Consider the following 22,515-nt stretch of genomic DNA (forward strand, 5'->3'; position numbering starts at 1 on the left):
AAAAACCTTTGTGGACTTAGGGATGTAACGCTCCATTTCATCCATTATGTGTAAGTTTTTCAGGTCTAAGAAGACTGCGTCACATCAAGTGTGTAATTCATCCCTTTCTCTGTCCCTTCTCCCTCTCTCTCATTCCCTAATGGGAAACGGATGTCAAGCACACAGGCCCACAACAGCTTAGGAGCACTGGTACCTTCGCTATCCTAGGAGCACTTTGGGCACACACCACTGAGGAATTGATGCTGGGACAAATCACTGAACAGAGTTTAGGACAATGGGGAAGCAGAGAATTCAGGAAAACACAATGTACCTTTAAAAATACATTTGTGAATTCACCACATGAACTAAATGAAATGGAACTAAAGGCTCCCGAGCTGTTTGGGTCAATGTCCACATTGGCTGTTCACAGTGTGGGAGGTTCTGAGAGTCGGAGGCCCCGCGGAAGCCTGGGGAGGGGCTGCTGGTTGTTCACCCTTCCTGACCTCAGGGCCACCTGGACAAGCCATTTGCTCTCTGCTGGCATCACAGGAAATCAGTTGTCTTTGGAGGTGCTTGGCTTGAATCAGTGGTGTGTGTGTGGTGCCACGTTTCTGATGCAATGCCTGCTTCCAGCCAGCCTGTCGAACAAATCTAAGTGCCTCAGGGCTGGCTGGGGGCCAGAATGGCGTCACTGCCCATTAATAGAAGTTGATGGAGCTCAGAAAAATGCTTTAGGTCTGGCAACAACCCAACTCCTCCTACACTGTGTCTGCCTCCAGGCAAATATATGGAAAAATCAATTTAGGGATGCTTATTTTCACCAGTTCGTGCTATTTTAAGCATTGATTTGCCTAGTTACTGTTGGATTTTTAAAAAATGTTCTGTGACACATCTTGTTTTTACCCAATTTATATATTCTTTTACAGGCTCTGCTTCTTTCCAAAAAGAGATTCGAGGATTTGAAATGCTTTATTACAAAGGACATTTATTATTAGCTTATAAGCTTCCTCTGCTTTTCCTTGATGATGTTCTTATGTAAATATAGTTGATGAAGTAAGAGCTTATTTATTTATCAAACATATGGATTAGCATTATGGATACATTCAGAGTGTACAGAGACATCATGTAACAAGATAACACAAATTATAAATAGGTGAGAAAGAAAAAAGGAAACACAAGTTAATAACTTGAAACATAGCCAGAAAGTAGGGCTAAATAAATTGATAGCGTAAAGTCCTCCAAATGGGTCACGTATTAGTTGATAAGCCTCAGAAAAAATGAAGAAAGAGAAAACATGACCATTTGGGTAAACCATAGTGACAATAATCTAAAAAGAAGACACACAACTTTTTCTGATATCCGTGTCAGAAAGAAAACACTCTGTAATAACTGTCTTCAATAATACATATTAGAGACTATTATGGGCTGAATTGTAGGCCCCTCAAGTTCATATGTTGAAGTCCTAACACCCAAGTGCCTCAAAATGTGGTTGTATTTGGAGGTGGGGTCTTTCAAGAGGAAATTATGTTAAAAAGAGATCATTAGGGTGGGCCCTAACTCAGTATAACTGGTGTCCTTATAAGAAGAGAAAATCAGAGGGAAAAACATGTGAAGACAAAAAGAGAGAGGCTTCAGAAGGAACCAACCCTCCTGACACCTTGGTGTTGGACTTCTGGCCTCCAGAACCATGAGGAAATAAATTTTTCTTGTTTAAGCTGCCCAGTCTGTAGCACTTGATCACGGCAGTCCTGGCAAACTAATACAGAGCCACAGTGAGGTGTTTCCTAAGGGCTATCTCTAACGGCATCCCTCCGTGCAGGCTGATTACGTCACCCTAAGGTACACAGACTGCTCCTTTCCCACCTCGCACCTGAATTCACATGACTATTGTGAGAACTTTGATGTTCTTACGTAACCTTGCCAACCTGGCCACAGTCTAGAGGCAGGCACCTGACCCCAGCTAGACCAGTCAGAGCCCTTTCCTGGAATTTTTCCACCTGGAACTGAGAGATCTTGACATTAGTGCTCTCTGGTGGCAGGAGCTATAAGATGGAAGCCTTGTTAGCTGTCAGGGGCCATATTTTCTCCCAGGAAGGAGATGCCAGGCAGAAAGAGCATTATTCCAATTTCTAGTTTATTCTATTATTCAATAAATATTTATAGAATGTTACTATGTTCCAGGTGCTGGTCCAGTCATTCCTGAAGTTCATTAGCATCCCTGCTTTCTAGCAACTTAGTTTTTGCTACCCTTTTATTGATTTCATCACCAATAAAACCCCGTTTTTGCCCAAGCCAGAGCAAGTGGATTTCTGCCACTCACAACCAAAGTAATAGATTAGAATTCCCCATATTCTCCTTTCCCTCCATTCACACTGAATTTCTGGTAGCCTTCTTGAACAAGTCCCCTTGTCTCAGGATAACAAGAGTCAGTAAAAAGATAATCATGTTTCTCAACATAAAAAATAAGCGAAGTTCAAATATTAACTATGCTAGTTTCCTTGCTTTGCCTGTAAAAATCTATCTTTTTTTCCCCAGATATCTGAGCTACTTGGATACCTCCTTTCTCCTTCAGATTTGAGGGGGTGGTTACAGAGGCTTTTATTCACAACCAGGGGCATGTGTCAAAGAGTCAGAAGTATCTAACCTCTTTTATAACCTCTTCTAAGGCATAAATGAGTGGTAGTAAAAACATTCAATCATGATATGTATTAATGAAATTTCTTCCATCTAGTAAATCACTCTCATTTCTTTAGTATTACCATTAAATAGCAAGCAAGTGCATTATCTGTTCCAGTTCATGTGGAATTTATCTTTTTTTTTTAATTTAAGAATAGTTGATTTATAATATTGTATTAGTTTCAGTTCTATAGTAAAATGGTACAGTTATACATATATCTATTTCAGATTCTTTTCCATTATAGGTTATTACAAGATATTAAATATAGTTCCCTGTGTTATACAGTAAATCCTTGTTGTTCATCTATCTTACATATAGAGGTTTGTATCTGTTAATCCAAACTCCTAATTTACCCCTTCCACCATTTTCCCTTTTGGTAACCATAAGTTTGTTTTCTGTCTGTGAGCCTGTTTCTGTTTAGTAAACAAATTTATTTGTATAAATTTTTAGAGCCCACATATGTGATATTATATAATATTTGTCTTTGATTTACTTCACTCAGTATGATGATAAACTCTAGGTCCAACCATGTTACTTCAATATTTCATTCTTTTTTATGGCTGAATAGTATTGCATTGTGTATATATATATATATATATGACATCTTCTTTATCCATTCATCTGTTAATGAACACTTAGTTTTCTTCCATGTCTTCGCTATTGTAAATAATGCTGCTTTGAACATTGGGGTGCATGTATCTTTTCAAATTATAGTTTTCATCTTTTCTGGATATATGCCCAGGAGTGGGGTTGCTGGATCATATGGTAAGTTTATTTTTACTTTTTCAAGGATCCTCCATACTGTTCTTCATAGTGGCTGCACCAATTTACATTCCCACCAGCAATGTAGAAAGGTTGCCTTTTTTCCATACCCTTTCCAGTATTTATTTATAGATTTTTTAACCGGTGTGAAGTGATAACCTCATTGCAGATTTGATTTGCATTTCTCTAATAATTAGTGACGTTGAGCATCTTTTCGTGTACCTGTTGGCCATCTGTACATCTTCTTTGGAGATAAGTCTGTTTAGACTTTCTGCCCATTTTTTGATTTGGAATTGTTTGTTTTTTGATATTGAGTTGTATAAGCTGTTTGCATATTTTGGAAATCAACCCTTGTTGATCTCATCATTTGCAAGTATTTTCTCCCATTCTGTAGCTGTCTTTTCATTTTGTTGATAGTTCACTTTGCAGAAGCTTTTAAGTTTGATTTGGTCCCATTTGGTTATTTTTGCTTTTATTTCTTTTGCCTTCAGAGACTAATCTAAGAAAATACTACATACCTTTTAGGAAAGATCACACAAATTTTTGTGAACTTGTTTATTTTCTCATTTCTTAACTTTTGTCTTTTCCCAAGACATAGGGGAAAAAAATCATTAACTGTATGATGAAGTTTTGAGTCCTAAACAGGAAATGGGCACTCAATCAAGGATTTTTAAAAACATACTCAATACTTTAATAGATGTTTTCTATTCTGACAAGTGACACCAAACCCAAAAACCTAATACTTAGAAAAAAATTGGATCTTCTGCTTTCATTTGGAAATGTCCTATAATCTCTATTTTTTGTTGTGGAAACACATGATCTTTAGCAACTTGAGTTTAAGAGACAAGCACTACTACTTGGTAGGTGGGAGGATGCTGCCAAGTAGGTCATTAAGCTCCAGAGCCTCGGGTTTTTCCTCTGTAGAATGGGAATTAAAATTCCTACTTTGCAATATAGTTGTGATGTCAATGATATGTAAATGACTGTCACAAGTGTCTGGTATATTGTGGGCATTCAATTACCACTCAATTCACTATATAATTGCTTATCTCTAATTTTCAACGGCCTTGTAGGCTTACTGTCTATCCTTTCTTTTATGATTTTTTAAAATCATTTGATGCATACAATTGCTGGGCTTATGGTGACACAGAACTGCTACTATGGCATTTTTGGCTTTCATAAAGAAGCATAGGTGAGAAAAAGGCAGAAAAGAAATACTAATTCTATATCAAATCATTTATTTATTCATAGAATTTATTCATAGCAAGTAACCAGTATAAATAGTTCATACAACTAGAACAGCATGAGGTTTTCAAACCAAATTATGTATGTCAATGCCTTTCAGCTAAAGATCAGCAGGAACACATCTGTTGGGTTTATTACTTGTTGCAGGGAAGCAAACTGTGCACAGTAAGAGGGGATTAGAAAGGACTTGCAGGCTATGGGCTAATGTTAGGTGACATGGGGATGGGGAAAGGATACAGGGATCATGCCTAGATTGAATGCTGTCAGGAAGAGGAGCAAAGCTTTGACTGGGTATCTTAATAAATCCAATCTAGGAAGAGGGAAGGCTAAAGTTATAATTGGTAAAGAAGCAGCAGTTACTCAGATGAGCAAGAATAGGGGGATGTTTGGTCATTTTTGTGATTTGGAAAATGTTCATAGTTTGTCTGAGTTCAAACATGATACAGAGCAGTCTTTATGTCTTGATCCATTACAGTCAACAGAGGGGTCTTGTCTGAAGCTGACGTCCTGAGAAATTGTTTACATTCAGTTGGAGAACACATGGCCTATCTGTAAACACCGGGGTGCTTCCTAACAACTGTGAAATGTAGCTGTAAGTGTCAAGCCAGTTTCCTTATGTCAAGCTGCTTTTCTCATTCTTATATATTAACATAGTCTGTAACAGAATTTAGGTGCAGTTAACAGGCACCGCTCTATTTTATGAGAATGAGATTTGATACAGAGAATTAGGTGCTTACAAAATTGCTGAAATATGATTGAAATAATAGCTCTGGGTTGGAATCCAGAAACAACTCCAGAAACCACCCCATTGAACTGGTCCTCCTGGGGAGCTGTTAACCACTTAATTTCCTACCTTCTTGATTGTGGCCATCGTCACTGAAGTTGTTCACTCCAAGAATATGTTAGCTTATGTACTCTTTGGAGATCAGGAAGCCACCGCTGCAACACTTAGCCTTGAAGCCATGACCCATCTGATAGGTACATTCTAACTTATCTGAGCCCTGCATTTTGGCTCTTACCATCCTGGTGACCAGAGCACGGGAACCTCAGCTACCTCGGCCACGGGACATTGTAACTCTTCTGCAGTAATCTTTACCAACAGAAACAGCACAAGTTGCAAACAGCCCATTCCCTCTATCACTTCCAGTTTCCAGATCTCAAGTCAGCAATCTGGTTGCCTGGCTCAAATCACTTCTAGAACTCTAGCTGCAAGGGAATTGGGTTAGTGTTTAGGTGTTCCAGCCTCTGCAGTAGGAAGGCATATTGGAAGGAGGTTGGAATGGATGTTGATTTCCAGGCGAGGTTATTCATCACAAGCCTTAACAGTAAAGCGCCCTAGCTATAACCCTGATTCAGTCATTTATTTGCTATGTGAAGTTAGAAAAGTATCATCACCTTTCTGGGTTTCAGTCTCTATGACCAAGTTAGACTGGTTGATATCCAGGATTTTTTCTGATTCTAGAATTCTGTGACTCTGTTATTAATTTAAAAAAAAAGTTTTCTTAAATATATACACTTTGAAAAGTATTTTCTGTGCTTTTTTAAACATAGATTTCCTTCCCCCATTAATACTTGTAGTAGATTAACAAGTCCTCCAAGATGATTGGTGGCCTCAAGTGATTTTCACCTCCCAGTATTCTTATCCTTCCATATTGAATAGTGCTGACTGGGATATTGAGATATTGTGAACATAATAGTGTGGGACCCAGGGTTAGGTCATAAAAAAATTGCAGGTTCTACCTTTGCTTTCTCTTAGATGATTTACTCTGGGTGAAGCCAACTGTCATATCATGAGGACATTTAAGAAGCACTGTAAGAAGGTTCAGGTGGTTAGGAGGCCTTCTGACTATAGCCAGCTTCAATCTGCCAGCCAAGTGAGTAGCTCCCTTGAAGGTGAATGTCCCAGACCCAGTCAAGCCTTCAGAAAGTAACTCTGGCTGATATCTTCACTGCAACCTTATGCAAAACTTTGAGCCAGAACTACCCTTCTAAGCCACTCTCAAATGCCTCACTCACAGAAACTGTGTGAGACAATAAGTATTTAATGCCATTTGAAGCCACTAAGTTCTGGAGTAAACTGTTATGCAGCAACAGAAAACTAATCTATTTCCCATTCAGTATGCAAAATAGCATAAGAATTACTGAATTTATTTCTTAATTTCCAACATCTAATTTCATTTGCTTATTCTTTCCTGACATAAAGATAGTAGCCTGTGAGATTATATCTCTAGGACATATTAGAAACGATTAAGAAGTGTGTATATCAGAATTAAAACTAAGTAGTTATTTTCCAAGATTTTACAAAATGTAGTAATGGGTAGACAGGAAAAGACCTTATTGTTAATATATTAAATAGCAAATATTTTCTCAGGCAAAATGCCAGGCATTTGAAACTTATCATGGGCTAATACAGTCTTTGAAAATAAAGCTAATGAATAGTTAAAACAACACTTTCACAGATCTGCAAAATGACTTTTAGTTTATAAAGGAACTACACTGTTTCTATAGGTTAATAAACACTATAATATGTTCATGAAAAATCAAAGTTGCCTGTTATTGAATTATTTTTGGTTTCATCTAAAAGGTAAAGAAATTAATCTAATTTCTTCCTGTTTATGATGGCTTAAAGTTTCATTGAACAAAGAATCTTCCAACAAAATTTACTTTATATTTTTTTCACCAAGTTTAATTTTAAATAAGTGTCTTTTCTGGATCCTGTACCCATTTCTGATAAGAACATAATTTCTTACTTAGAGCAGCAATCTTCCACTTATTATTAAAAGTAGGAGTACATGAGTTTTGGAGAATATATCAACTAGAAGTCTGAGTTGCAAGTGCCACAAAACTTGTATAAGTCAGCTTAGATAAAAAGAGGAATATACCGGACAGTCACGGCAGTCTTCTGGAATTCGGGTCACAGCGAGGTCCCCACAGAGCTGGAGCCTGCGGCACCAATGGAGCCAGCGCTGGAAAGCCGCCAGCGCTCCCTCCCAGCCTTGTCTCTGCTTCTCTGGGTGCCAGCTTTGTCTTGTGGCAGACTGGCTCTCTCTTTGTTGTGAAAAACACAGTTGTTGGCAGTTACCAAGTTTTGTATTTTTCAGCTTCCGTCACTGGAGACTTGCTCCCTGGTCTGAAATGCAAGTTCCTGGTGAACTCCAGTCAGAACTGGGGTCACGTTGTTCAACATGGCTGCTCTCGCAGTAAATGGGGAGGGAGGGAGGTTTCCCAGAACAACAGTGAGCTGGAAAGACAACACAGTGTGTCTCGTGTTTCAGGTTCCTGGAGCTGTTGTAATAAAGCACCACAAACTAGGTGGCTTGAATATCAGAAATTTATTGTCTCACAGTTCTGGAGGCTAGAAGTCTGAGATCATGGTGTTGGCAGAATTGATTCCTTCTGAGGGCTCTGAGAGGGAATCTGTTTCAGGTCTCTTTCCAACTTCCGATATTTTGCTGACAATCTTTGGCATTCTTTGGCTTGTAGAATCATCACTCTAATCTTGACTTTATCTCCCTGTGTGTATTCTGTGTCCAAATTTCTCCTTTTAATAAGGACACCAATCATACTGGATTAGGGGCCACCCTAATGGTATGATCTCATCTTAACTAATTCCATCTGCAATGACCCTTTCCCCAAACAAGGTCACATTCTGAGGTATTGGGGGCTAGGACTTCAACATGTAATTTTTTGGTGGGGGAGGGAGCATTATTTAACCCATAACACTCCATATAGGGCAGCACATCATGTACAGGGTACCAGAGACCAAAGAATGGAAGCAAGAAGTGAGGACACAGAGAAGTAAACCCAGAATTATGAAACCCTTCAGATTTCATCTTCCAAGAGAGAAAAGTAAGGAACAAATCTGCACTCAGAGAAGACAGTGGAGAATGTTTTAGTGGTGATGAGGTAAAGTTAGGGATATAGATTAATATGGAATACCTCATGGCTATAGTAACTCATTGACTTGCATGCACAGTCCCATTTTCTTTCTCAGGCTCACCCTCCCTTCAGACTTTCAGTTGCCAAGGGTCGGGGGTACTATGGGGTGTCAATGGAAACAAGCAGAACCAAGAGCCCAGCTTTTTCTGCTGTGCTGTGAACCTGAACAGGATTGGACAATAGAGTTTGGAAAGAGGAAGAAAGTCAGGTGCAGTGCCTCCCTTTCCCCTCCTGCCTCCATGCGGGTGCAGCGAGGGGCCTGCAGTCTGGACTTGAAGGGTGGCAGTGAACGTTTGCCCCATTTCCTGCCTGGGTCTCCCAAGAGCTGAAGCCCTGCAGATGCCCCTGTCCATTGAACACTTGGAGGGCAGCAGAGGTAAAAGCAAGCATCCTCTGGGACTCAGAATGGCAGAGGAGGCATCAAGATGCCCTGTAGCCACCCATCTCCTTGCACTACCCATCCCAAGAGGAGAGAGAAGTCTCCACAGCAGAGCATGAGTGGGTGCAGACCAGCCACAATGTCATAAGGGCCCCATAGAGCTTGGGACTGAACCCAGCAGAAGAGGGACAGAGTTTTTCATTGACTACATTTTTAATCAGAAGAGGCAGATTTAGCTTCAGCTAAACTGAGCTAAATCCAGTAATGGAAATTACCATAAATCAACAGGATTAAAGTTTCCACTGTCAAAGCAGGAAATCCAAATTAGAGACATGATTGATTACGAAGTTCAACAACAAATGTTGTATGTAAAAATTAAATCTTATTATGTTTTCATTATTCAGCACTTACTATGGGCCATAGACACGTTAATTTGCACAGCAAATCAGTGGGTCTTACTATTATTTATTCCCATATTACAGATAAAAAGACTAAGGTTTAGTGAAGTTGAGAAATTTGAACTGAAAGCCAAGTGTGGGTGAATTGTATGGTATGTGAACTATTATCTCACTAAAGCTGTTACAAAATAAAATGAAACAACTCTGCTCAATAATAAAGCCTTCATACCATATTTCATAGGAAATATCTTGCTTAGGTGGGGCTGTTGATGGTAGCAAGAAAAATGTGCTGTTCTAGTTTGCATTTTTCTTGTTTAGGAGGGTATAACATATTCCCAAGACAGAGATTTATTAATTTGGTTATAAGAACTTCCAAGGCCAGGGCCTGACAAAATAAAGTGGATGTAAGTCCTTCCTTCCTGTATTCTAGTGACATGTCTTTCATGAAGAGTCACATTGTCTCCTCAGAACACAAAGACCAGATCAAAGCCTGCTTTGTTTATGGGGGAAAGGGGTAAAGTTCACCATCTTTTTGGACATTATTTAGATCCATCACTTTTCAAAATCATGTTTTATGTGATTTTGATGAAATCTTAATTTAATCCCTTATTTGAAGCCACCAGTACCTCTTTGAAGAGGGAGACATCGAATATACTAGGAATTCATTCTGTTTTCATATGCCACTAAAAGCAAAATAAATTATCATCTTATAAGATTTATGAAAGAAATATTCATATTTTTTTCCTAAGTCTTTTGTAAATTCACAAGCATGGTGACCCATTTGTTTCATAATTTATGGTAATTAATTCAAGTTGGATCTCATTTTATAACATATTCTCTTAGAGAAATTACTTGACCTGGGCTGTCAAAATGGATATTTGTTGAAATGACAAATTTGAAAGCCTGTGAGAGTTTTGTTCACAAGCCATAAGAGGAATGAAGGCGACATTTCAAAGTCCTTTAATTATCTCAGATGATGTGATAAGGAAAATAATATACTAACAGCCAAAGCAAAGTCATGCATTGGGATGAAGTCAGTTACATATACAATGTATTTCTTTCTCTTGAAAACCACGATCTGGACACATTTCAGTAACTTTATTCTTCAGACACAAGCAGTGAACCACAGAGAAATCATGAGGTCTGTGATTCTGCAGGGGGCACTTTCAAAATGCTGATTCGCTGCCATGGAAGGTCGCCCAAGGTACTGAGCAAAGTGAAAAGTGCAAGTTGTCCAACAATGTATACAGTGTAGACCATTCACAAGGGAAAACAGATAAGATATGGTATATTATGATTGGATACAATACTATACTTTGTTATAAACATAGAAAGACAATTCTGAGAAGACCTCAAAGGAACAGTTAATAGTTGATGCCTTTGGGAAGAATAATCGGGAAGGATGGTGTCTTTTACATATAATGGTTAAGAAGATTTTGTGGTAAAGATATTAGGAATATTAAAATTAATAAGTAAAGAAAATAAAAATAAAACAAAAATAGTGAGTTTCCACTTCATAAAGAATTGCAGGCCATGATGCTGGGTTTGTCCCTTGGAAGTGGACCCTAGCAGCCCACCACTTACTTGCTGACCCACCAGCAGTTTGTTAACTGCTCTGGGTCTGAAAGTCGTCATGTGCTGGCTGACCCCTATTGAGGTATCATACACTGAGCCACCAGGAGATGACAGCACATTGTATCCCCTCTGTCTGTATCTGTCGATCTTTCTGAAGTAGTAATAACAGCACATATAAAAGACTAAGAGGATGATGGTGACGGCTATTGTTAGAATGTGACTCACAGCATTCTAGTAGATATTTAAGTTCACTAAAACTGAAAAAAATTCACAGAAAACAACGATTTTTGATTCGAAAGAAAGAACACTTCAGTCTTCAGTGTTGTGATAACTAACCAACAACAAAAGTTGGATAAGTTACGTTTTGACCGTCTCCTGAACCCACCATCCTGCCGATCTGGAATACTGAAAACATGTATTCTGGGAGACTTGTAGAATGCGGTTTCATTTATTTTACTTCACTGTTTAAACTGTATGTTTTTATTTTTTAAAAAACTGCATATTCATGTGAGAAGAGAGACACCTATTTTCTAGACATTCTAAACTTTCTCTTAGATGTCCCTTCATCCTTGATATTCTACTTCCCTCCAGCTATAGATTTTATCTGCTGGGAGAGAATAATAAATGATAGTATATTGAAAAAAATCAATGCTGATGGCTTCCAACATCAAATCAAAAGATGAGCATTTCCAGTAAAAGGTTTCAAAGGTATTAATAATAACACTTGATTTTATGTTTTTAAAAATAGAATATAAAATTTTGAAAAATTTGGCAAAGTGTCAGGGTTAGGCTGCAAAGTGGATATATCTACAAGCAAGTAAATATCTGTCGATTGTATCTCCTTGTTAGGATGCTTTGCTCTGCTCTGTCTGATTTTTCAGATGTGACAGGTCCCCAAGACAAACCTCGTTTCCAAAGTACCAGAGAAAACTGGACTCTGGAGATGTGGCCTCATTTCTATATTTTTGTCTCTTAAAAATGCTATGTTTACTCTCACCTCAGGGCCCTCCCGCTTGCTCTGCTGGGAATGCTCCTTCCTAAGACATGCATGTTGGCAGCCTTTGTTTCACCATTTAGGTCTGTAATATGCTGAATGATGGACCCCAGTGAAGCCCACATCCTAATCCTCAGAACTTGTGAATATATTAATTTACATAGTATCAGGTTTGCAGATGTGATTAAGGATTTTGGGATAAGAAGATTATTCTGGATTATTTCAGTGGGTCCAAGGAATCACAAGGGTTCTTATAAGTGTAAGAAGGATACAGGAGAGTGAGTGTCAGAATGAGAGATTTGAAGATGCTATTCTGCTGGCTCTGAAGTTAGAGGACAAGAGCCACAGTTAAGAAATCCAGGCAGCTTCTAAAAGCTGGGAAAGCAAGGAAACTAGAGGCTTCAGAGGGAATGCAGTCCTGCTGACAACTTGGTTTTAGCCCAGTTAGACCTGTGTGGGACTTCTGACCTCCAGAATCATGAGATAATAAATTTATGTTGTTTTAAGTCACTAAGTTTCTGATAATTTGTTACAGAGCAATAGGAAACTAATACAAGGTCTTAACTCAAATGTCACCTCTAGGAGGGAACTTCCTCAAACCCTAACTAATTAGTCACTCTTCACCATATTATCTATCCTCTTTTTAGCCTCTTCATTGTATTTATAGGTACATGAAAATATTTTAGATAATAAGCACATTAAAAATATATTTTCCCTCCTATTAGCATATGAACTCTTTAGGGACAGCACTTGCTCACCGTTTAGCCCCAAAAGCTGGATGAACATCTGGTCCAACATAGGTGCTTATGAAAATGCATAATGCTCCTTCATTTTCGTCATTCTTTGTCCTCCTCTTCTTTTGTAGAATGTACCTGTGGGAAGACCAAAAAAAACTTATTTTCATTTTAGACATTTGTGTTGATGGCAAAACAAACCACTTGGAGCCATTTCTAAACGCTAAATGGGAGTGAGAGGCCTCCTGATCCCCCCTTCTCTCCTGCTTTCTTTTCTTCCCAACATTGGGAGTGAGTCAGGCCAAGCAAGTTATTCCAGAATTCCATCAGATTGTTTAAGCCAAGAAGGAGGCTGAAATTTTAAGATTCAGATCTCTGGTAAATTTCCTAAAGGATATAACTTGGGCCTGAGCTTGATGTACTTCCTGATATGATATTATCATTTATTTGTGACTTATTGCAAGCCCTCCGTGGGCATGAACAGCCCAAGAGGTTGGTGGGTGGGGTGAGTGAGGCATTGTTAGATGCCTGCACTGGCCCACGGTGTCCTGCTTTCCTTGGCCACTGTGGACTTGTCCAGCCATCTTTACCCACTCTCCTCCATGCAGTTTATGTTCTTAAGCCCCCTAGAATCCTTGCTGCTCCCTGGAAATACTGTACTTTCATGCTCTGTGATTTCTTCATGTTGTGTCGGAGTCTGGAAGGTCTGTCTCCTCGTTCACATGGCAAACTCGTGGTCTCCCTTCAGAGACAGATCTCTTCTATTCCCCGCCACTTCTCCCCTGGGTAACACTTATAAGAGCAGTATATATTCATTATTGACTGTCTTGTGCAGGAACACTGTCTTGTGCACTCTGGAACCTCTAATGCTTAGCACAGGGACTGACACAGTCATTTGCTGGAGGGACGAATCACTATGCTGTATTAGACTGGACCAGGGCCATTCATCATTCATCCCTGTATCTCAGAAAAGTGAGTAGCCCAGAGTACACTAAATAACTTGAGTTAAATGGAAGGGGTGGTAGGAACTGTTAGTCTCAGCTTGTAAGATTTTTAGTTTGGCACTTAACTATCTAAAACATTTCTCAGCTTTACAGATAGCTGTGGCCAAATGACTAAGTTCTGGTCAATGAAATGTGAGCAGAAGTGTCATGTGGCAGCTTCTAGGAACCTTCATCAAGAGAATTACATATGCCCTTTGACTCTTCTTTGGGTCCCACCTCCCATTCTCTTGTCTAGTACATGGGTGCCTCAAGTCATGCAGTGTCAGAAACTCAGTGTGGTCTCCTGGGGCTAGTAATGGTAGGATACTGTTAATATCCCTGGCCTGGGACAAAAGAAATAAGTGATCATTGGCATCTGGAAGAAGAGGGTTGAGGGTCATTCACCAGGAGCCATATTAGGAAGAGAATCAGTCAACCTGCTGGGAGATAGCTAAGGGAATAAATATCTGACCTCACTTTCCTCCATCTTCAAGTCAATGTTTCTGATAAACTGAATGAACTAGAAATTTTAAGGCAAGGGAACCCACTGTTGCGGGGACCTCCAAGGGCACAGAAGGTGGAGAAGGGTGGAGGGAGGATGTGGCTGGGTAAACAGGATATTCAGCACACTTGGGTAGACCTGTTTTCTCATTTTAAAAATAAGGGAATATGATTGAAAAAAATCTCTACTGTTCTTTCTGGTTGTTATATTCAGAGTAGATTTTCTGCATTAATTGGTTTCACTTTCTCAGACCTTCATGCTAAGGCTACAGGCCGAATGCAGTCAGGCACTTCAGAGTATCAGATAGTACAGACCAGCGTTCCAATTCCAAACCGTATTAGCTGGTAACTAATATGTCAAATTTAAAAGTCCAAAAACAGATCCAAACACATATAAACAATTGATTTTATGACAAAAGTAGCATAGCAGATCAGGGGCAAAAGGATAGTCTTTGTAATAAATAATGCTGGATCAGTTGTATACCTTTATGAAAAAAGTAAATTTTAACCTGTACTTTGTACATAATTCCAAATGGACTGTTGACCTAAATGTAAAATAAAACAACCAAAAAAAAAGAAACTTCTAAAGAAAACAGAGGAGAGTATCTTCATGATGTTGCTGTAGAACAAAAGTATGGATAAAAGATTTGAAAAGCACTTTCCAAAAGAAGCATATACAAATAGTCCATAAACATAAGAGAAGGGTTCAGCTTCATCAGTTATTAGCAGAATGACTAACACAACAAAGTTATGCAATGACAATTTCACAGTTCTCATTACATGCTGACAATAATAAGTGTTAGTAAGGATGTGGGGCAACTGGAACTCTTCCATACCACTAGTGAGTATGGAAATTGGTACAGCCACTTTGTAAAACTGTTTTCTAGTATCTACTAAAGTTGATCATACACAAAACCTATGACCCAGGATAACTAAGCATATCCACAAAAGAAATGCATGCCTATGTTCATTTAAGACATATATATTCAGGAATATTCATAGCAGCATTATCTTTAAGAGCCAACAACTTAAAACAACCCAACTGGAAATCAACAGTAGAATGGATACATGACTTGTGGTATATTTATATAGTGAAATACTAGTCCAGAGCAATAAAAGTGAAAAATTATGACATGGGACAACAAGGCTGAATCTTATGAAAAGTACACAGAAAAGTATACACTGAACGATTACATTTAGGCAGACACTTAAAAAGGGCAAAGCAGCAATCAGTGGTGTCAGAAAGCAGGGTTATGCTTAGGCCTTTTGGAGAGATACAGGAACTGGGTGGGGCCTGAGGGCAACTGATGGAGGCTGGTAAATTTTTGTTTCCTGATTTTGGTCTTGGTTCTGTGGGTGTGTTCACCTATGAAAGCTCTTTGAGCTGGACAATAATTTTGTTTGTTTCTATAAACAGAGACTTACTGACACCAAGTAAGTGTTATCATTTAATATGGCTTTTTTTTTCTTCTTTTAAATAAAAGCCAGGGCAGGAACCCAAACAGCAGCCCTTTGCTATTCAACACTAACATAAAGATTAGGACAAGAGCATGTCTGTATTGCCATTGAGGAATTAATGGAAGTGAATTATTTCAAACAGGGTTTCTTTGAACAAGTGCTCATAACCAGAAAGGTTTCCCAAGTCATTTGTAATACCAAATTTCACTGGAGTCTGGAGCCTTGGGTATTGTGTTAGGAATCATATGCAATGAGATCACTTTCTTTTGCCCACATTTCTATCTGATAAAGAAAATAAATCTACTTGACAGAACAAAGAGTTGCCTCAAATGAAAATATGTTGAGAAAAGGGCAGCATTATTCTCAACTCTGAGTATCTCAGAGAAAAATGATATGAGGTTTAAAAGAAAGAGTTCTCTGTCCTGAAAAAGATTAAATTTTTACCTACTCTCTCAGCAATTAATACATTTATTAAGTAAATTCACATATTTCCAATTATTTTAGGTGGCTTAAAGGAAAGACACATCAACATAGCCTAATGATAAAAATAACAATACCCAAGACACCCAAAACAAGAGCCATGTTGAAGGCGAGGAGTGGGAGGTAGTTTTACCATAAAATCTATTTACACCAAAGTTACTCCAATTCTGTACCACATTTCACTCTTACTGTCCAAGTGGCCAAGATATAAGAGAAATATAATAAATTAGTTTTCCATTAAAAAAAAAGAAAGAAAAGGAAAGAAGGAAGTGTGCTAGACCAACATGATGGACAAGCATTCCCAGCATATTTAGAGAAAGCAATTAGGAGGATTGTTTACATAAGGTTTTTAAACGTTATAATAAAAATTGTCATTATAGTGAGTTTTATAGTATATATGAAAACATTCTTAATTATCTCTGGCAAAAAAAGCTGAACCAACATTAAATCATGTTTTCTTGAAGACACAGTATAACAGATGTGCTTCTGATGATTTATCTTGGCACTGAAGTGATTGTGTGCATCTAGTGGGGAATGATGGATTTGTGTAATCCACTTGCCTTGGCCACACCACTCGAGGGCAAAGGTAGAGTAACCCTGCCCCTAGGCGACGCTATAGAATCCCCCAAGTTGTTCATGGGCGTCCCAGGGATGGGCATGTGTGCTCTCCTACATGGCCCTCTCAGCTACCATGTGACCCCTGCACTCGGCTTTCCTCCCCCACAGCTCCCTGTGGTGATGTTTGTGTTGGGGCATGATGTATCTGTTTCCACTGAATACACCAATGTCACTGAGTTGTGATAGGAGTTGTGATAGCCATGCTTCTGAGATGAGTCTATTTCCTTGAACCAAGCTGTGTACCAGACTTGATTTCTCTAGGAAAAGCCTTTTCCAGGAAGGAGGCAGGGATCATCTGCTGGGAATACTCAGGTACATGTGAATCCAGGGAGAACACAATTTGAACTAAAGCAGAGGCTCCAGCAGTAACAGCATGTCCCTAATACCATTCCTCCCAAATGTTTATGTCTGCTGCTTAGATCTTGTCTAAAGCCAGGCTCTTCCAGAAAGTGCACATTCCTTTCCTGATCTTGCATCATCTGGAGAGACGCAGCTCAATTTAAATAACAATAGTCACAGTTGCTTAATGCCTGCTTCACACTGGCACTTTGAGGCATTAGTTCTGCTTTTCACAGTCACTCTGCAAGGGAAGTGCTGTTATACAAATTTTAACAACGAAGAGATTATTGCTGGATCATATGGTAGTTCTATTTTTAACTTTTTGGGGGACTCGCGATACTGTTTTCCATAGTAGCTGCACAAATTTTACATTCTTACCAATACTGCACAAGGGTTCCCTTCTCTCCAAATCCTGGCCAACACTAGTTATTTGTTATTTTTTAATAATAGCCATTCTGATAGGTGTGAGGTGATATCTCATTGTAGTTTTGATTGCATTTCCCTGATGACTAAAGATGTGAAGCATCTTTTAATGTGTCTGTTTGCCATCTGCATGTCTTCTTTGGAAAAACATCTATTCCAGATCCTCTGCCCATTTTTTAATTGGGTGGTTTGCTTTTTTGATGTTGAGTTGTGTGATTTCTTTGCAACTGCACATCTGAGTATTTATCTGAAGAAAACAAAAACTAATTAGAAAAGATAAATGCACTCTTATGTTCATTCAGCATTATTTACAATAGTCAAGATAAGAAAGCAACCTAAGTGTCCATCAATAGATGAATAGATAAAGAAGATATAGTGTATAGATATATATGATGGGATATTACTCAGCCATCAGAAAGAATGAAATCTTGCCATTTGTCAACATGGATGAACCCAGAGGGTATTAGGCTAAGTGAAATAAGTCAGACAGAAAAAGACAAATACTGTATGATTTCACTTATACATGGAATCTGAAAAATAAAACAAATGAACAAACATAACAGAATAGAAATTGAGTCATAGATACAGAGAACAAATAGATGGTTGCCAGAGGGGAAAGCTTAGAGGAAGGAGAGAAATAGGTGAGGAAAATTAAGAGGTACAAACTTCCAGTTGTGAAATAAATAAGTTATGGGTATGAAATGTACAGTGTGGGGAATATAGTCAATAATTATGTAATATTTTTATATGGCAACAGATGGTAACTAGATTTATCATTTTGAAATTTACAGAAATAAAAAATCACTATGTTGTGTAACAGGAACTGATGTAGTATTGTAGGTCAATTACACTTTAAAACCAAACAAACAAATAAAACTCATAGAAAAAGAGATCAGATTTGTGGTTACAAGAGGTAGGGGGTTGGGAAAGGAGGAATTGGATGAAGGCAGTCAAAAGGTACAAACTTCCAGTTATAAGATAAGTAGGTATTAGGGGCATAATGTATAACATGATAAAAATAATTAACTGCTATATATTATACATGAAAGTTGTTAAGAAAGTAAATCCTGAGCTCTCATTGCAAGGAAAAATATTTTTTCTATTTCCTTAATTTTGTATTTGGATGAGATGCTGGATATTCACTAAACTTATTGTGGTAATCATTTCATGAGGTATGTAAGTCAAGTCATTATGTTGTACACCTTAACCTCATACAGTGCTGTATGTCAATTATATCTCAATAAAACTGTAAGAAAATTAAAGAAATTAAAGATTTTTCACACCAAAATTAAAAATAAATAAATAAAGATGAAGAGGTTAAGTAATGAGGTTAAGTGACTTGCCCATGGCCACAGTTAGTAAGTTGCAGAGCTACGTCTCAAGCCCCGATTTGTGGGAATCAAGCCTAGTCTTGTCCTAATGAAAACAGTTCTATATCATAGGGTTTAGATCTTGGAATCAGAACCTTCTTATGAACAGCTCTCTTAAGACATAAGTAATTTCATCTTCTTCTCTGAGATTTTAAAAGAAAGATAAGCACTCCCAAACACTCAGCCTCTTGAGTTCTGGCTTGAAGTCTATTCCTGGCCTTCTTGCCTTTGGACATCAATTTCATGCCTTCATCATTTTCTAAGTGAAGGCAGCTTCCAGGTCTAATATACTGTAAGTGTATTCTAGGGTTAATCAATTCAAATTCCTTCCTTTTGCACAGTTCATCATTATAGAGAACCCTGGGCCTATTCAGGCTGAGGAGGACCCCTCTACAGTGCTCCCACGTGTCAGGTTAGCACTCCTGCCAAAGTCATTTCCCTGAAATTCACATTTCTTGGTACCTCTCTCTCCCCTGCCTCCACTCCCAGTTCCATTTAAGAATTCCTGTGCAGCTCACACCTGCCTCTGGGGTGGAGTATGTGACCATCTCCTGATCACATGACTGATTAACTCAGGCCAGGAGTGCCGCCCTTGAACTAGATTGAGTCCCAGGACTCTACATGAGTGCTGAGGCAAATAAACTAGCTCTTCTTTTTTGGCTGGATTTGAAAAAGGAAGTATGTAGCACTGGGATTTGCTTATGGCCATCTTGGGACTGTGAGGGGACCCAGCCTTAGAGTATAGCCAATAGCCCAGAAGACGGCAGAGAAATGGAAAAGAAACCCAATGACTGAGCTGCTGAGAAGGAGTTTGTCAGAAGCAAATCCTCCCCTGGAGGTTTCAATCATGTGAGCCAAAGAGATTTCCTTCTTTGTTTGGGCCTGAATGAGCCAGATTTTCCATTGCTTGTGATACAAGCATCTTAAATATACATTGTGTACTGATGAGTCAAGTTTTTTTAATGTCTCTCTAGATTGTGAGCTTCTTGGATCCTAAGAGAAGAGTGGTTGAATGAATAAGCAGGCAAAAGAAATGAGGAGAGACCATTTGCTCAAATGAGAGCTTGTTTAAGGCCACTGCCATTTCACTAGCTATTTCTTTCTCTTCTTGATGCGTGGACATTTACCAATTCCTAAAAAATCATCAGTACTGATATCCATGGTCAGAAACAGGGATCACCTTGGTGGTAAGCAGCCCAACTGCATCAGAAATTATTAAATCTTTGCAAAGTAAGGAATAACTCAAAGAGAATCCTCAGGATGAAACTGTATCTCTTATCACACAATAAACAGGAGCTTTGACTCATCCATTTTTGACTCAGGGTCTTGGCAACAAAGCACTTGGGAAATGGATGCCTGCAGGAGCCCTCTGCAGGGATGCTGCCAGTTGACTCCCAGCTCAGAGGGATTGGGATTTGGAGACCTCGACAACTTCCTGCTCCACAAATAAAATCACAGGATTGAGGTGGTGAAGGTGGTTAAGTAGATGTGGGCCTTTCATTCTTTACTTGGTGGCTCTAATGAATCGCTGATACTTTTATGTGCATTTATATACACACCACCCCACACACCCAGTCAAGGCAACAGTTTCTGTTGCATCTCAAAACAAAAAAAATGAAGTTGTCACTGAAACCCCAGGGGGGAAAAAAAACATGTGCAGGGATTGATTTCTTGCTGGTTCCCCTGATTTTGCTTGCCCCGGGCTTTTGCGTCCTCCCTCTTCACACATTCCTCCCCACTTTCACTCCCCCTTCCAACCCCCACCACCCACCCCCACACACATAGAGGAACAGCTTTTCTCAGTGGGAAATCTTGGTTAGGAGGAAATGCCCTGGTTTTGGCCTCTTGGTTTCACAGCATCAAAGGTCAGGGGCAACGAGTACTGAGGAAGAAGCATTGCGTGCATAACTCTGAGTTAGCAAATCGGAACTAAGGGCTTTCAGACAGCAGTGAGGAGGAAATAATGGGTGACAGAAAGTATTGCTCAAGAATCAGATTCAGATTCTAGGCCTGGCTCTGCACCATTTTTGAGACTCTTGGCAAGTCCTTATGCATCTATGGACCTTGATTTCCTCAATAGCAGCACAGGGAGGTTCTGGATAATAAGGCAGTGTCTGCTACCACCTGGATACACCCCACTGGCTACAAGGAAAAGGACGAAAGCCATTTTTCCACTTCCTCCAGGGTTTGTCCCACGGATACCAATAGCTGCCAGGGAATTTGTCTCCTGAATCCCTTCTCTCATCCCCACAGATGTCCAACAGCCTCCTCCTCCTCACCCAGATTCCCATTTACAAATGGCTTATGCCTCCTGCCACTCCTGTCTCACTTAGGAATAGACAAAAGGAATTATTCACTTGGTGTGTGCTATGGTCTGAATGTTTGTACCCCACCCCAAATTCATATGTTGAAATCCTAACTTCCAAAGATGATGGTACTAGGAGGTGGGGGTCTTTGAGAAGCGCTTAGGTCATGAAGATGGAGATTTTATGAGTGGGGTTAGTGCCTTATAAAAGAGGCTCCAGAGAGAGCCGTAACCCCTTCCACTATGTGAAGATAAGAGAAATCTGCAACCCAGAAGACAGCCCTCACCCGACCATGCTGGTGTCCTGATCCCAGACCACCAGTCTCAAGGACTGTAAGAAATACACTTCTGTTGTTTATAAACTCCCCAGTCTGTGGTATTTTGTTATAGCAGCCCAAATAGACAAGGCAGATGCCCAAATTGTGAGAATCGCAACTGAAAGATAACCTGAAGGGGTGTCACAAATAACTACAAACCTGTAAAAGAGGACCATCCATCCAGCATTCTATCAACAACCATTTATTCATTCACTCATTCTCTTGCTCAACAAATATTTATGTTGAATTCATTCACTCAATTAACATACATCACACCGTCAAGATTCAGGGGTTCAAGAGTAAATAAGGTGTGGATATTCCTTTCTTGTTTTTTAGTTTTGTGGGAGATACAGATTAACAAGTAGCCCTAAAAACACTAGAATTAAATTGCTTTTGATAGAAGCCATGGAGTGCTATGGTACTAGACTTTCCAAAGGAAATGATATATAAGGATGAGCAGCAGGAGTTAGCAGAGGAAGAGGGGATGGGGGAGAGAGTGTTGCAGGGAGGAACAGCCTGTATGAAGGCCTAAAGGTGGGAGAGGGTACAGTGGATTGCAAGAGAGATTGCATGAGGATGGGGGTGTGAATGGGGAGAAGCTTGAACCCTGTGGTAGTAACAAGGCACCTCTGTAGATTATTGAGCAAGAGCGTGGCATGATAATAATGCTTTAGGAAAACAATTAGTCTGTTTCCTACATTCAGCGTGCATCAGAGGTGACAGAAACCAGATGCAGGGAGAGGAATAAGAGGATATTGGCAATAATGAAGACAAGGACCAGAGTGCTGTCCATGAAAACAGAGAATAAAGAACTGGAAGCCAGACTGTCTCTCAGATGAGCCTATGCTGCACCAGGAGAGCTGGAAACAAACTCTGCTAAACAATAAATGAGCTTAGGAATCACCGTCTATTAGGTGGAATCTGCTCTATATTCACCTGGACTTATATATCATCCTGTGTCCAAAGATCCCTAGGGTTTCCCAGATGTGCTTTAGAGACTCCATTAAACCGGAATGGGTCTGTGTTGCTCTATTTTGGA

At 39.3% G+C, this 22,515-nt stretch overlaps 1 protein-coding gene and 1 long non-coding RNA gene across 9 annotated transcripts in view; one reads left to right on the top strand and one right to left on the bottom strand.

Annotated features, from left to right (window-relative positions):
- SNX18 (sorting nexin 18) overlaps window positions 1-22,515 on the top strand; it is a 233,651-nt gene that overhangs the window by 95,878 nt on the left and 115,258 nt on the right. The window lies entirely within an intron of this gene.
- Window positions 1-22,515, bottom strand: part of LOC116661010 — a 130,553-nt gene that overhangs the window by 64,924 nt on the left and 43,114 nt on the right. For 3 of the 8 annotated variants that reach the window (XR_004316769.1, XR_004316772.1, XR_004316776.1), the window contains exons 1-2: window positions 12,707-13,032; window positions 7,546-7,904 (exon numbers count right to left, since the gene is read on the bottom strand). This is a non-coding gene — a long non-coding RNA (uncharacterized LOC116661010). Of the gene's footprint in view, window positions 1-7,545; window positions 8,205-12,706; window positions 13,040-22,515 lie in introns of those variants that run through there. The other 5 variants (XR_004316777.1, XR_004316778.1, XR_004316773.1 and 2 more) reach the window with 4 other exon arrangements.

Source organism: Camelus ferus, chromosome 3, assembly GCF_009834535.1.
Source record: "Camelus ferus isolate YT-003-E chromosome 3, BCGSAC_Cfer_1.0, whole genome shotgun sequence".
Classification (NCBI taxonomy): domain Eukaryota; kingdom Metazoa; phylum Chordata; class Mammalia; order Artiodactyla; family Camelidae; genus Camelus; species Camelus ferus.